This window comes from Cyprinus carpio, chromosome A3 (genome assembly GCF_018340385.1).
Source record: "Cyprinus carpio isolate SPL01 chromosome A3, ASM1834038v1, whole genome shotgun sequence".
Classification (NCBI taxonomy): domain Eukaryota; kingdom Metazoa; phylum Chordata; class Actinopteri; order Cypriniformes; family Cyprinidae; genus Cyprinus; species Cyprinus carpio.
This window is the reverse complement of record NC_056574.1, coordinates 20,389,106-20,402,240: the sequence shown is the minus strand read 5'-3', so window position 1 is coordinate 20,402,240 and position 13,135 is coordinate 20,389,106.

Below are 13,135 nucleotides of genomic sequence, written 5' to 3'. Positions count from 1 at the left end.
TAAATTATAAATGGTACAACAATTTGTACTAAATGTTTTGCTTCCTGATATCCCTTGGATTTGCTGAAAGTTGCATGAATAAATATTTCAGAATCAGCAAATCTTAACAGACAGGTGTGTTACATTTATTTAATCTGAGGCAGATGTTTTATTATCAAACCCTATGATGAGACTAAGTATGTTCTATCTGTTGAGAAGTGTCTGTTTTATTTTTATTTTTTTTAAATAACCATTATTTTATTGTATGCGTTTTAATTTTTGTTTTAAAAAATCCTTAAAATGATTTATTTAAAAAATGTATTTTATTGAAAAAGTCATGATCCTTTACTTTCTTATATATTAACTCCATTGCAATGAATGATGCTTGTACCAAACAATGTGTATTTTCACAGCTTGAATCAGTGCCAGGAAGGTTTAACTTGCTAAGAGATTTTAAAATTACAGGGGTCACTATGTTCATCATGTCCACAATGCTTTAACCAAGTATAAATCTTGCCAAAACCATGCTCTTCCAAATCTGGCACAGAATTACAGTTCCATGTAGTTCACACAGCATTTCAGCACACAACTGACAGCTCCAAAATAAGATGGGCAAAAATAAAGGGGCCTTTTACCCGTGCCTCCTCAACAACATATTTAATGATTCTAGTTGTAAACAGTATTTTATTTAAAATATAAATATAAAATGCCTCTCCAGCATGTACAGGAAGAGCTCTTACTTTTGCTAGAGACAAAGACCATTTTTGTATGCATTTGTGAGCTATAGGCCACAGGAAAATGGTGTTTACTTTTGGTCATAATAAGCCATAATTTTGGTTCAAAAAGACCTTTAATTTGCAATCACTGTATATATTAGCATGTCACAAACCTGTTTTATTTACACATCTGTAGTAAATAGCATATTTTTAGATAATGTTTAAACAAAGATTTTACTCTCTCATGCCAAACAAAATAATGTTACACTTAACTTCAGCATGACCTCAGTAATAAACATTTTAAAAGAACAAATAATGTGATTTATGTCATTTGATAAAAAAAAACATGTGAATATTATTTAACAATCCAGTATTCATGGAGCTACATGTTTGCTGGGTTCTTGCTCCACTAGAGCTGTCTAGTGAAAGTGTTGATTAATTTTTGGCAAATGTGGGTGTAGACTGTAACCAATTACCAAACTGAACCGCAGGATTCAACCTTAAATAACCCTAAAAAACAAAACACACTTTTGCTTGAGCAGGCTGAATTAGTGAATTAACCACTGCCTTGACCCACTTGTGCTGAATGCTCTTTGAATGAGTACATCAGGGGAGTTGACATCTTTGTTGCAGGAAGATAAAGAGGGGCACCAGTGCCCAAATTTAGCCCATTGTGGGCCAGGCCAGCTAGACTGGTAGAAACTGATGATACTAAATGGACTACATGAGAGTTCCAGACCGCACAGCACATCCAGTGCACACAACCTTTTTTAGAGTGTACACTTTATGACCTCTCAATTTTACACTTATATAAAAAAAGTATTTTTACAGGTTTTCAGTCACCAATTTTTGAAAATCTGTTTATAATTTATTTTATATATATATATATATATATATATATATATATATATATATATATATATATATATATATATATATAAAATGTGTATATATATATATATATCTAAAATGTGTATGTATATATATATATATATATATATATATATATATATATATATATATATATATATATATACCTGTGTATATATATATATATATATAGTGCTGTCAAACGACTAATCGCATCCAAAATAAAAGTTTGTGTTTATATATGTGTGTATACTGTGTATATTTATTATGTATAAATAAATTCAAAAACACATGCATGTATATGTTTAAGAAATATATGTCATGTTTATCTATGAAATTTATATATATATATATATATATATATATATATATATATATATATATATATATATATATATATATATATATATATATATATATATATATAATTTCCCCAGCATCATTACTCCACTCTCCAGTGTCACATGATCCTTCAGAACTCACTCTAATATGCTGATTGCTGCTCAAGAAACATTTTGTAATATTATCATTGTATTATTATTAAAAACTGTGATACATTTTTTAGGATTCTTTGATGAATAGAAAGTTCAAAAGAAAGAAGCTTAATTAACATTATGAATGTCTTTACTGTCACATTTGATTAATTGAATGTGTCCTTGTGAAATGTATTCAGTATTTTTAATACTAATTATTTTTTTCTTCAGTTTTTTTATTTTATTTATTTTTTATTCATTTTTCATTAAATGCTGGACATATTAGTCTTTAAATATATATATATGCTTACATATTACACTTTTCTATCTCCTTTAGTGAAGACATTTTCAGCCAGGGGTCCCAGAAGTTACTCCAGGGCATCATTGAACAAGACATATAAAACATACAGAGATACAGACTATTACTTATTATTTTCTAACTATTAACTCAGTTATAACTCATTTTCTTCTACACATTATTAGTAATGTTAGTTAATGTTCTTAATTAAAGATATTTAAAAGGCCTACCAAAAAAAAGACTGGGAGCTCCCGTATAGCTTAAAGGGATAGTTCACCTAAAAAAATTAATTCTGTCATCATCAGCTTCATGTCCTTCCAACCCTGTATGACTTTCTGTCTTCTGCAGATCACAAAAGAAGATATTTTGAAGACTCTTTTGATACATAATGAAATTCAGTGAGGTCCGAAACAACACTGGACCCCACTGACAGTCATTGTATAGACTAAAAAAAAAATGCTCCACAGAGGAAGTTAAGTCATACAGGTTTGAAAGGACATGAGGGAGAGCAAATGACGACAGATTTTTCTTTCTTTCTTTTCTTTTTTTTTCCTGAACTATCTCTTTAATCGAGACAGAGGATGTTTTTGATGAAGAGGGTGGCTTAATATAGGCAGGTATTCTCAGCATCTCTCACCCCTCTCCAACAGCCCAGCGATTTGACCCACAGGATTAACAAGTCAGTGTTCATGACAGAGGCCACGAAGGAGCCCCCTCCCCCCCCCCCCCCCCCCCCCGCCTCCCCCCCCCCCCCCCCCCCCCCCCCCCCCCCCCCCCCCCCCCCCCCCCCCCCCCCCCCCCCCCCCCCCCCCCCCCCCCCCCCCCCCCCCCCCCCCACACACCCACACCCACACCCTATCCTGAGCCCGATGCTTGTGTGAAACTCAACCCATGACTCTCTAATGGAAGTTAACATCAGCATTCTAAGTGGACATGTGCATATCAGATTCCAGAATTGTGATGACCTTAATTAGCAGTTAGTTAATTTGCAATTTAAGACTGGGTATGTTTTGTAGTAGATGCAAAATAAAGCCTAATGAAAACATCAGCTGTTATGCAGTCAGATTACTTCTATTTAAAGTTCCTTAGCAGAGTAAATTTCTAAATATGTGACGGACGCACTGCTAAGGTGTGAGTTTCCCAACACTAATATAAGACACAGATGAGCAGCTACTTCAGCCAGGGCAAGACAACACAAAGAATTGCACAAATGGCTTGATAAAGGGCTGGGTACATTCTTATGCCATGCCCTACACCCACAACCACGTACTTTCTTGACAATCCTTCACAGATGTGCAAGCCAAGGGCTAAATGAAAACCAAAAATGCCATACCTGCAGAAAGCTGAGCCAGCCAACACATGGGTGTCAGTTTGCTCGTGTCGTGTAGGAGCATTTTACGAGGTGATGTTAATGGGATACAGAAAGGAGGTCCTTCTTCTGTATGCTTCATTTCAGGGTATGTCACCCCTCAGGCCTCCTGAACCTGGGCTGAGGTCAGAAACAGGAGAACCAGATAGATTATCCAGACCAAATACAAGTTGTTCACACACACACTTTAGAGACACAGAAGACTTTAAAGGTTACACATCTTGTGGATTCATGTACTGGATAATGCAAAAAAACAGATGTTAATTTCTACTCAGAAATGTTTCCTATTGCTCTCTTGCTTGTGTGTTAGTAATGTTAAAGATAATAAAAGAAGAATTTCTGGTATTCATTTTAACTCCAGCCCTCACACCCACACGAGGACAACAAGTCACATGCTTTCTCATTTCCACCAGAAGCAACAAGTTAAACAGTCAGGATATCGGCTTCCAGTATAAACTCACATTGGATTTGAATCAGTCTCGTAAATTTCAATAAAAGTGAATCTTTGACACTGCATCTTTAATTCTGTCTTCTTTTTTTTTACAGATAGAACTGGCTCAATGACTGTAATAAACTCTGTTCTTCAAATAAATCATCAAGATGACAGTTTCAATGCTACATTACTGTTATAGGGGATTTTCAATCAAATAAATGTAGCCTTGGTATGAGCAAGAGATTTCTTAAAAAAAAAAACCCTTACAGATCCCACACTTTTGAACGGCGCAGTGTATGTCGTCATGTATACAGACCCATTAGTGCTGTGTGAAAATCACTGCATGCAAGCTAAAAAAATTTATATCTGGTCAATATTTACTTTGTATTGAGTATTTTTTGTCCACTATTAGAGTAAAACAAGGGCTGTCAATAGAATAAAATAATTAAGTTTCTCATTTTCAACTAGTCTTTAGAAATCAGAATGAGTGTCGATGTGATTAAATTAATCTTTATTTCCAACTTCCTTATTTCACACCCTGATTCCCGGGATGCTATTTTGAAAACTTAAGGCATATGAGATTAATGTTGTTGTAAAAAAAATAGTCAGGTTCTCAATCCACTTATATTTATATGCAAATTTTGCACATAAAAAATGTATAAACTTGCCTTAGTTGGATAAATGTTTTTATTTGGCAAGAAGTACAATGGAAACGCATTTACCAAATAATTTCCTAGATGTGCAAATATGTAACTTTGCGACAGTATGTGACGGTAATATCAATGTATAGAATGTGATATGTTGCTCTAGTCATTCTGAAATACTTGAGCCAATGCCTGTAAAAAGGATCACATTGCATGGAAACGCTTCAAATGATCACAAATTATGTTTGCAATAATCAGAATTATTTTTTTTTTTTTTTTTTTTTTTTTTTTTTTTTGCAATTTGGAATAACTATAAACATGGTGCTTGTGTGAAGCTGAAGTATTTGGTGAACAGTAGGCCAAGAGCTGGAGTCGGCTTGTCAGTCACTAAGCCACAGGCAGATGAGGGGAAAGCGCAGGGGCGGCGGGTCGACACACCCATGGATCAGCAGCCCTGCATTACTCACGGGAACACAGAGAGCCTCTGCTGTGCTTTCTCCAATCAGGGAGGAGAAATGGGCCCGGCCAGAACCAACAGCTGACAAACACACATACACAGATACACAGTAACACACAGATGCAGAGAGACGTATTGCTTTAACACAAACACAGACACACGTGCACACCAGCCATATAACATCATCAATACCAGTACATGCTGTAAAAATGCCAAATCCTCTGTTTCACAGGCATAGCACTCAAAAAAGACTATTATTTTAAGATCAGAATGAAAAAAAAACAAGCGGTTGCGTTTAGACTTCTAGCACCAAGACCTTATCAGCACTGAATATCCACGTTTAAAAAAAATCAGACGTTTTCATTTAGACCGTTTCCTGTCTTTTGTGCAGCACTTGTCTGCATTAGGCCCAAGAGGAGCATTTCTACAGGCCACCATGCATTAATGAAGCCATCTTGGACCCACTTTAAAGAGAAACCATTAATTCTCTGTTAAGATTACATTCCGGGGATGATTTAAGGAGGATCGGGAGACTGTGCAGCATTGCTGTGCTCTGGAGGAAAGGTTTTTATGGATGGAGGAGTCATATAGGGAGAGGGCCAAGTCTCTCCAAAAACATTTCAAACTGAGAGGAACAGGCATTTGGGTAAACAGAACAAAGGAGTATAATGATGCCAGTGAAACGGCTGAAAAACTGCTTCTCTCCCAGAGTGAATGTGAAACAACTGTAAGTAACTGGTTTGTCCTCTTTTGCTTTAAAGTCGCAATGAAACAGAAGATCTTTTCTTCCGTATTGGGACACACATCCAAATGGAATGGACTATTGAGAAAAAAATGTAGGGCAGGGACTTGGTTCTATCAATCGGGTGTTGATTGGTTGGAGACAGATCAGCTGAATGTTAGCTTGCAGTCGATTGTAAGTAAAGGGCCGGTTTTAAGTCTACTAAATGACTGGAGAAGTCATTTTGCCAGAAGATCAAATCATGAAATTTTGATAAAAAATCACAAGTTCAAAAAAATAAATAACTGTAATGAAAGTTTGTGTTAAACCTGATGATCATTTTTTGCTTCAATGAAAACTGTCTAATTTGCTTCAGAATTTATCCAATATTCTAGATCATCTTAATAATGAATTAAATACTGCACATTTAATATCTTAAATACATCTTATTTATTTACATCAACACTTCATGTTTAGATTTTTTTTTTTAATACTATTTATTTTCAGGTTTAAATTACATTTTAAATTCCAGATTAAGACATTGGCACAATGTTATTTTGGTATTATTTTCTATTATAGCATTTCTTAACTGAAGTAAGTTTTCATTTTTAATCATTCATTTCCATTTTAGTTTAATTTTTAGTAATTTTGTTTTGTGTTTTTGTCATTTAAGATTTTGGAGGATTTTATTTAAATATTTCTATTTAGTTTTCATTTATTTGACTTCAGTTTTAGTAATTGTAGTACTTCAGTTTATTTTATTTTACTAAGTTGCCAAGGCAGCATTTTTTAGTTTAAGGTTAATAAGTTTTATGTTTTTCATCTAATAGGCCTTTTTGTTTCTTTATTTTTTCATTATTATTATTATTATAGCATAATTTTAATTAACGAAAATGATTTTTGATAGTTTGTTAACACCACTGCTTTGTACCCTTCTGTACAAACTGAAGGACGTGCACAAGCATGATAGAGAATGCAAATATATACACACCCTCACACTCAGTTTCACCCTTTTAGAGGGGATTACGATGTATATTGTAATTATTTACATCCTCATCTAGTGTATATTAACAGGCTGATTTATAGAGACGTGATGCTTTGTGAGGTCTGGCCTGAGGCACGGAGCTCCGGTATAAATCAGCAGGGCTATCAGCAACAAAAAACAAAAACTATTCATGCTTCCATGTGTAATGGAGATAAATCACACCTCTAACATATTGAGAAAAACTTACAGAAAGTTCTCCTGAAGGCAAGCGAAGCTGTTGACTGCCAGGATGTTCAGCTCTCTTATAAAACTATATGCGAGGCATGGCTTTTATACAACAGTTAAATAAACAATAAGTTAATATTAAGTAACTCACATTTTAGACACAATATTACCAGTTACTATTTCTGTAACTGGCGATATTGTGTGAAAATAGTTCCAAACTAAGTCAAAAGCAGAATAAACTTGGTCGACGCATCTCAGATCAACACACAGCAATACTGGCGTAACTGAATGAATCAGTGTGTTTGAACGAATCGATTGACTAAAAATGACTCAATGACTCACATCAACTGGCGTTGTGGAAACACAAACGCAATTTTATACCTCCTATTAACAAGTGATTTAATTGAAAAAGATATGTAAAATATAATAATATATATATATACACATATATATATATATATATATATATATATATATATATATATATATATATATATATATATATATATATATATATATTATAAAACCGAATTCGGGGGAATGTTCGGCCAATCAGATTAGATTATTTCTTGATATCAGCTGCATGTTTGAATCACTGCTGTGTTGATATTCAGAACAATTCGCATGTTTGTGTGATGTTGCTTAATTAAAATTGCTCACTTATATGTAAACCTGTACATCAAACGCTTTGATGTTATTCAAAGTCTGTAAATCTCATTAAAATAGTATTACACGCAAAATAATAAAATGGATGTATTACAGCTGGATGTAGCCTATTACAACTGGTGCTTGCACACATACAAAGAACTCGTGTCTGTAGCCTAGCCAGTAAAAGACAATGGCCTTAAATCATGATGATGAAACACTCAGGCAATGCAAAGCTCAGAGCCAATGTTAACATTGGACTTACGCAGTTAAGCCTGTGTCTGCAGGTTTCACTGAAGGACAAATACCCATATTACCCTGACCCAAAACTGAGTCCCATCTGTAGCTATAAGCGAGCTTAATGAGACCTCCTCCCACTCACGGTAACACATGCTCAAATGCCAGAACCTACAGAACAAATTTTAAGATGGCTAATATGCAATAGACATTTTTGTCAGCATCTCATAATAGCATTATTAGCACATCGTGGTCTTGTGGTTTTGAAATCCATGATAAATGTCTTGGATGTCTCTGGTATGATGAAGGCAGAGGCTTCGCACCTTCCTGACAATCCACTCTCCAACCTGTCATATGGCCAACACAGGAGACATAGAGGAAGAGATGTTTACTCGATGATGTCCTGGAAAACACCTCTGCTGACCAGAAGATACAACAAGAGCACTTGAACCCATACAGAAGAATGGGCTGGGTGTGGGAGTGTACATTAAAGATGACAAGAACATCAAGTCTGACTCATTTCCTCATATTCATGAGGATACAATAACACCACTAAGTGAAATGTCCTATCGTGTCATAGATTGATAACTGCCATGGCACGGTGGTATCATAGAGCCACAGCTTTCCTAATGGGACAGAGGTTAGAGGTTAAAGTCTGTCTCAGTCCCATTTCAAATTTCTCTCCAGTATATTTCATGTGTAATAAAAAAGGTAACCTCGCTTCATCATGTATGTAATTTCTACACATCTGTAACTATAGCATGTTGTCTAATATGATATTTTTATATAAAACCCATGCAAAATAATTATGTATTTTTTCTTTGCATGGCTTCCTTCTTGGAAGAATGCGTTCTAAGATTTTCCTGGATTTTCAGGAAACAGTTCAAATCTAGAGTCAACAATCTGTTCACAATGACATTATTCTTCCTTTCAAGACTATAAGCCACAGCAGTTTTTCAGCACTTCCAAACATTTGCTCTTCTCATACCAAACTCATACCTGAAATTCACAAGTGATGACTGTTTTCTGCGGTTACAAACATAAGCGACTGTGAGCCCAGTTACAGAGCCAGTTCAAATTACTGCGAGCTTCAAATGTGGTATTTTAAGTTCTACATTGTGTGTGCTCTGTAAAATTACTTTCAAATTGTTTTTGCCAACAAGGCTGGTTTTGGCTGGTTAGCATGGTCCAGTTGGTCCCACGTTGTAGCTAAAAAACTTCTTTCTCCACGGCCATTCAAGTATTCAATTACAGTAGTTTTTGGAGAGCTCTTTAAAGTGTGAAACTGATTTCTCTGTGCAAGTTGATTAAATGTCATTTTGATGAATGGGACTATTAACAGATAGTGCTCTGAAAGTATCATAATCCTCTTTGGTTTCCACCTGCACTCGCATAAGGTTGCTCCAGGAACATTGTCAAGTAAGCATGACTGAATTTGCTTATACTTATTATACTTTAGATTGAATAGACAACTCTCAGATCATTTGGGGTCATTACATGTGTAAAAAGACATTCAAGAGTCACTTAGAAGACGTAGGACATCACCCAAGCATCAGTGCCATCTCAGGAGACGTCCAGAACCTTGTGATCTTCTTATGCTTGGTGGCAGTAGATGAGCTTGATAAACAGGAATGCAAGGACTATAACACGACCCACATGGCTCCACGCACAGCTCTCTCTAAGCTTGGCACTCTCTCCAGGCAGGACCGGCACAGTTGCCCAGGAACAGTTTAAGTCGGCTCCCCATTGGTGGGTTTGGCAAAGCCAGAACATAGAAAATTTCTCAATACTGCAATCTGTTTTTCCATCAGTTACACAGAACCTGAAATGCCAAGCTGGAATCTGTTTCTGCTCTGCGTTTAGACTGACAAACAGATTATTGCCAAATGACATTCCAGTATGATAAGCCAAAAACACTGCAGCGGGACTGTTTTAGGCTCTTGTTGGCTAGTGCTTTTTAGCATGAGCTTTCTATAAGCCATTGTCTCACATTAGCCCCCAATGTGCCGGGCAGCCAGACCAGGGCAGAATTCCCCTACTTTAAACAGCACGTTTCTATGAGTCATTATATGGGAAAGAGAGAGTGCTGGAGGCATGCCTGGACAGATCGGAGTTCCCCTTTACAGCACACACACACACACATACACACACTGAGTCACACGCTCCATGCTCTCCAAATTGTTATCCAAAGTTTTTTTTTGTTTTTTCACAAAGTGTCATTTGGGATCCAAAGTCCCACTAAATTTGTCTTTATCTCTCCTGTAGCCCATTTCTATTCAGAATACTGTTCTTAATCCAGACCTTAATGACTTCTGCCAAGTAATATTGTAATTAATATCATACGGCTGTGAAGCTTCCATATGTTCAGTTTTAAAGAGACTACCGTACATAAAGTCCCTTGATGCTGTGTCATTAATGCTGCATTGCAGGCCAAGAAAAACTAAAAACGTTCACCCCAGAAGTGAACATTCTCTCTTCATTTTCTCACCATTATGTCGTTACGAACACAAATGCATTTATTTTTTCTGCAGAACATGAAAGAAGATTTTTTTAGGGATGTTGGGATCTAAACTGTATGGACCCTTTTTACATTTCTGGGGTTGTCAGAAGCGGAAATCATCATAATTGAGTAAACGTTTATATTGTGGACAGAAACTAAAACAAATTTAGTTTTTTTATTTATTTTTGCATTCTCATTTATAGTGATTTGTCCCTGATAGTGTTTTAATGACTTTTCAAAAGAGGTAAAACATTTCTGAGAGATGTTGGCTCAAAAGACAGAAAGACGTCAAATTTGCCATCACTCCCTCAGACTTTGTATTAACACTCACGCAGCAACGTTAATTAGTTTTCTGTAATATTATGCTAAATTAAGAAAACACAAAATATTGTGTCATAAATGTACATTACATTTTTCTTTTTAGAAATGAAAATATAAATAACTCATTTCTGGATTAGCTGTCCCTTTAAAAACCAGAGAGAGAGAGAGTATGCACATGTTTTACAAAGCAAACTGAATGAAAGTTGCATGAAATCCATCTGGCCTACCCAAAACTACTTTTAATGACTTTTTAAGCAACATGCCCAGTGATTTGCTCTTTCATTACATGGACCAGGCCCGTACATATGCAGAAATGGTCTTACAGTGCATCTTTTGTCCTCCTATTACTAGTTGGACTATGTGGGAGGCCTTCAGATTGATTTTTCCCTTAAGAAACACAGAGTGAAACCTCACTAAAGACAATTTCCCTCAAAAGACCTGAGTGAAGATGGCCTGCTGGATGCACGGGAGAGCTGTGATCTTTTTACGGCCAGAGGGCAGACATCACGTAGAGAACAGCAATTAACACGCAGGTAATCGATTTTCTGGTGGGAGGTTTGTGAGTCCCCTTAACAGCACCCTGTGAGAAAAGCACTCAGTATGGACAACAGGAACTTAATAGGATAGTTCACCCCTCATGTTGTTAAAAAACTATTCATTCATTCATTCAAATGATATGATCAAATGATCATTCAAAAGATACTATTATAGTTTTTATTAATATTTTTGATTAGTTTTTATTTTTATATTTTTTACATTTTCATTTTCTTTTAAAAAATAAAAAATGTAAAAAATATAAAAATAAAAACTAATCAAAAATATTAATAAAAACTATAATAGTATCTCAGTTATACTAAAATAACACTAGTTTGGACTGACATGGGGGTGAGTAAATGATGACAGAATTGTCTTTTTGGGTGAACTATCCCTTTAAATCTTCACGTCAGAATTGAAACCCCATTCATCTGTCAAGTCATAAACTTATATCAGCTGTATAGAAAAGTAGGAAACAGTCAGCTTGTTACTGACAAAAAAAAAAAAAGGTAAAAAATCTGACTAAATCTGATCTTGGATAATTTAAACAATCTAAACAGATCTTTTCCGATCTTATGGATCTGATTAACGTTCCATGCTAACATGCTTTATGAGTGTTGGATCGGGTCAGTACTGTTTATCTATTCCAGCAGACTATAAAGTCCATGACTCTCAGCTGCGATTCGAAGTCTCTGGCTAAAGTCCAAGATAGCCCATCCTAAAAGGAGATCAGAGAAAAAGCGTGAAAGTGGGACAGACCCCTGTACTTTGGGTTCCTCACTTACGTCCTTACGTGAGAAGGAGGTCATTCACACCTTGCAGTGCTCAATCATGAGGAGCAGCCGCGCCTGGCCCAAATAAAGCGCTACATTCCCCTAGCAGAGAGGTAATGTAGCACACACCATGACAGGCGAGTAGAGACTCTGAGGTCTGCTGTGGGAGTGAAACAGCTGTGGGCTACAGCAACACTGACAGGTCATTTAAAACATATAGGCTAATAGTTTGAAGTCAACTTCAAAACTGACCCTATTTACTTCGTTAAAGCATGTTCCTGGTCTCAGAAGGAGCATGTCATTATTGCATGTTGCTGGAAGAAATATTTTTGTCATAATCTTTAATAAGAATAAAAAACGTTCTGCTGAGATCAACTGGACCACACATGCTAATGTTAAACAATAGTCAAAAGGCCATTTCCACAGACTACCACTCAATTTGGCTCAGTCCTGGAAGTAACGTCTAAGATCTAATCAGTTCTGTAAGGATAAAAGACCCATTCTGTTTTTTTTTTTTTTATATTCAGATCACTCTCAAATATATAGTGAGAGACATAGATAATTTCACCAAGGATGCATTAATTTGATCAAAAGTGACAGTAAAGTCACTGTAAGTCATATCACAAAAGATTCTTATTTCAAATAAATTCTGATCTTATGAACTTTCTATTTATCAAAGAATCCTGTAAACAAAAATTATCACGTTTCCACAATAATATTAAGCAGCACAACTGTTTCAACATTGATAATAACAAGAAATGATGTTGTTTTTCACCCTCATGACGACAACAACAGATCCTCTTCTAGATATGCAACCATCTCAGTCCTCGCTTTCTAAATATATCCCTTTAAAACCCCCAAAACCTGAGACGAAAGAGACGTTTAGTGAATTCAGGAGAGGGGTCTGGGAGGCTTTTCATTTGGACAGCTGTGATAAAACACATGTAAGTCATTT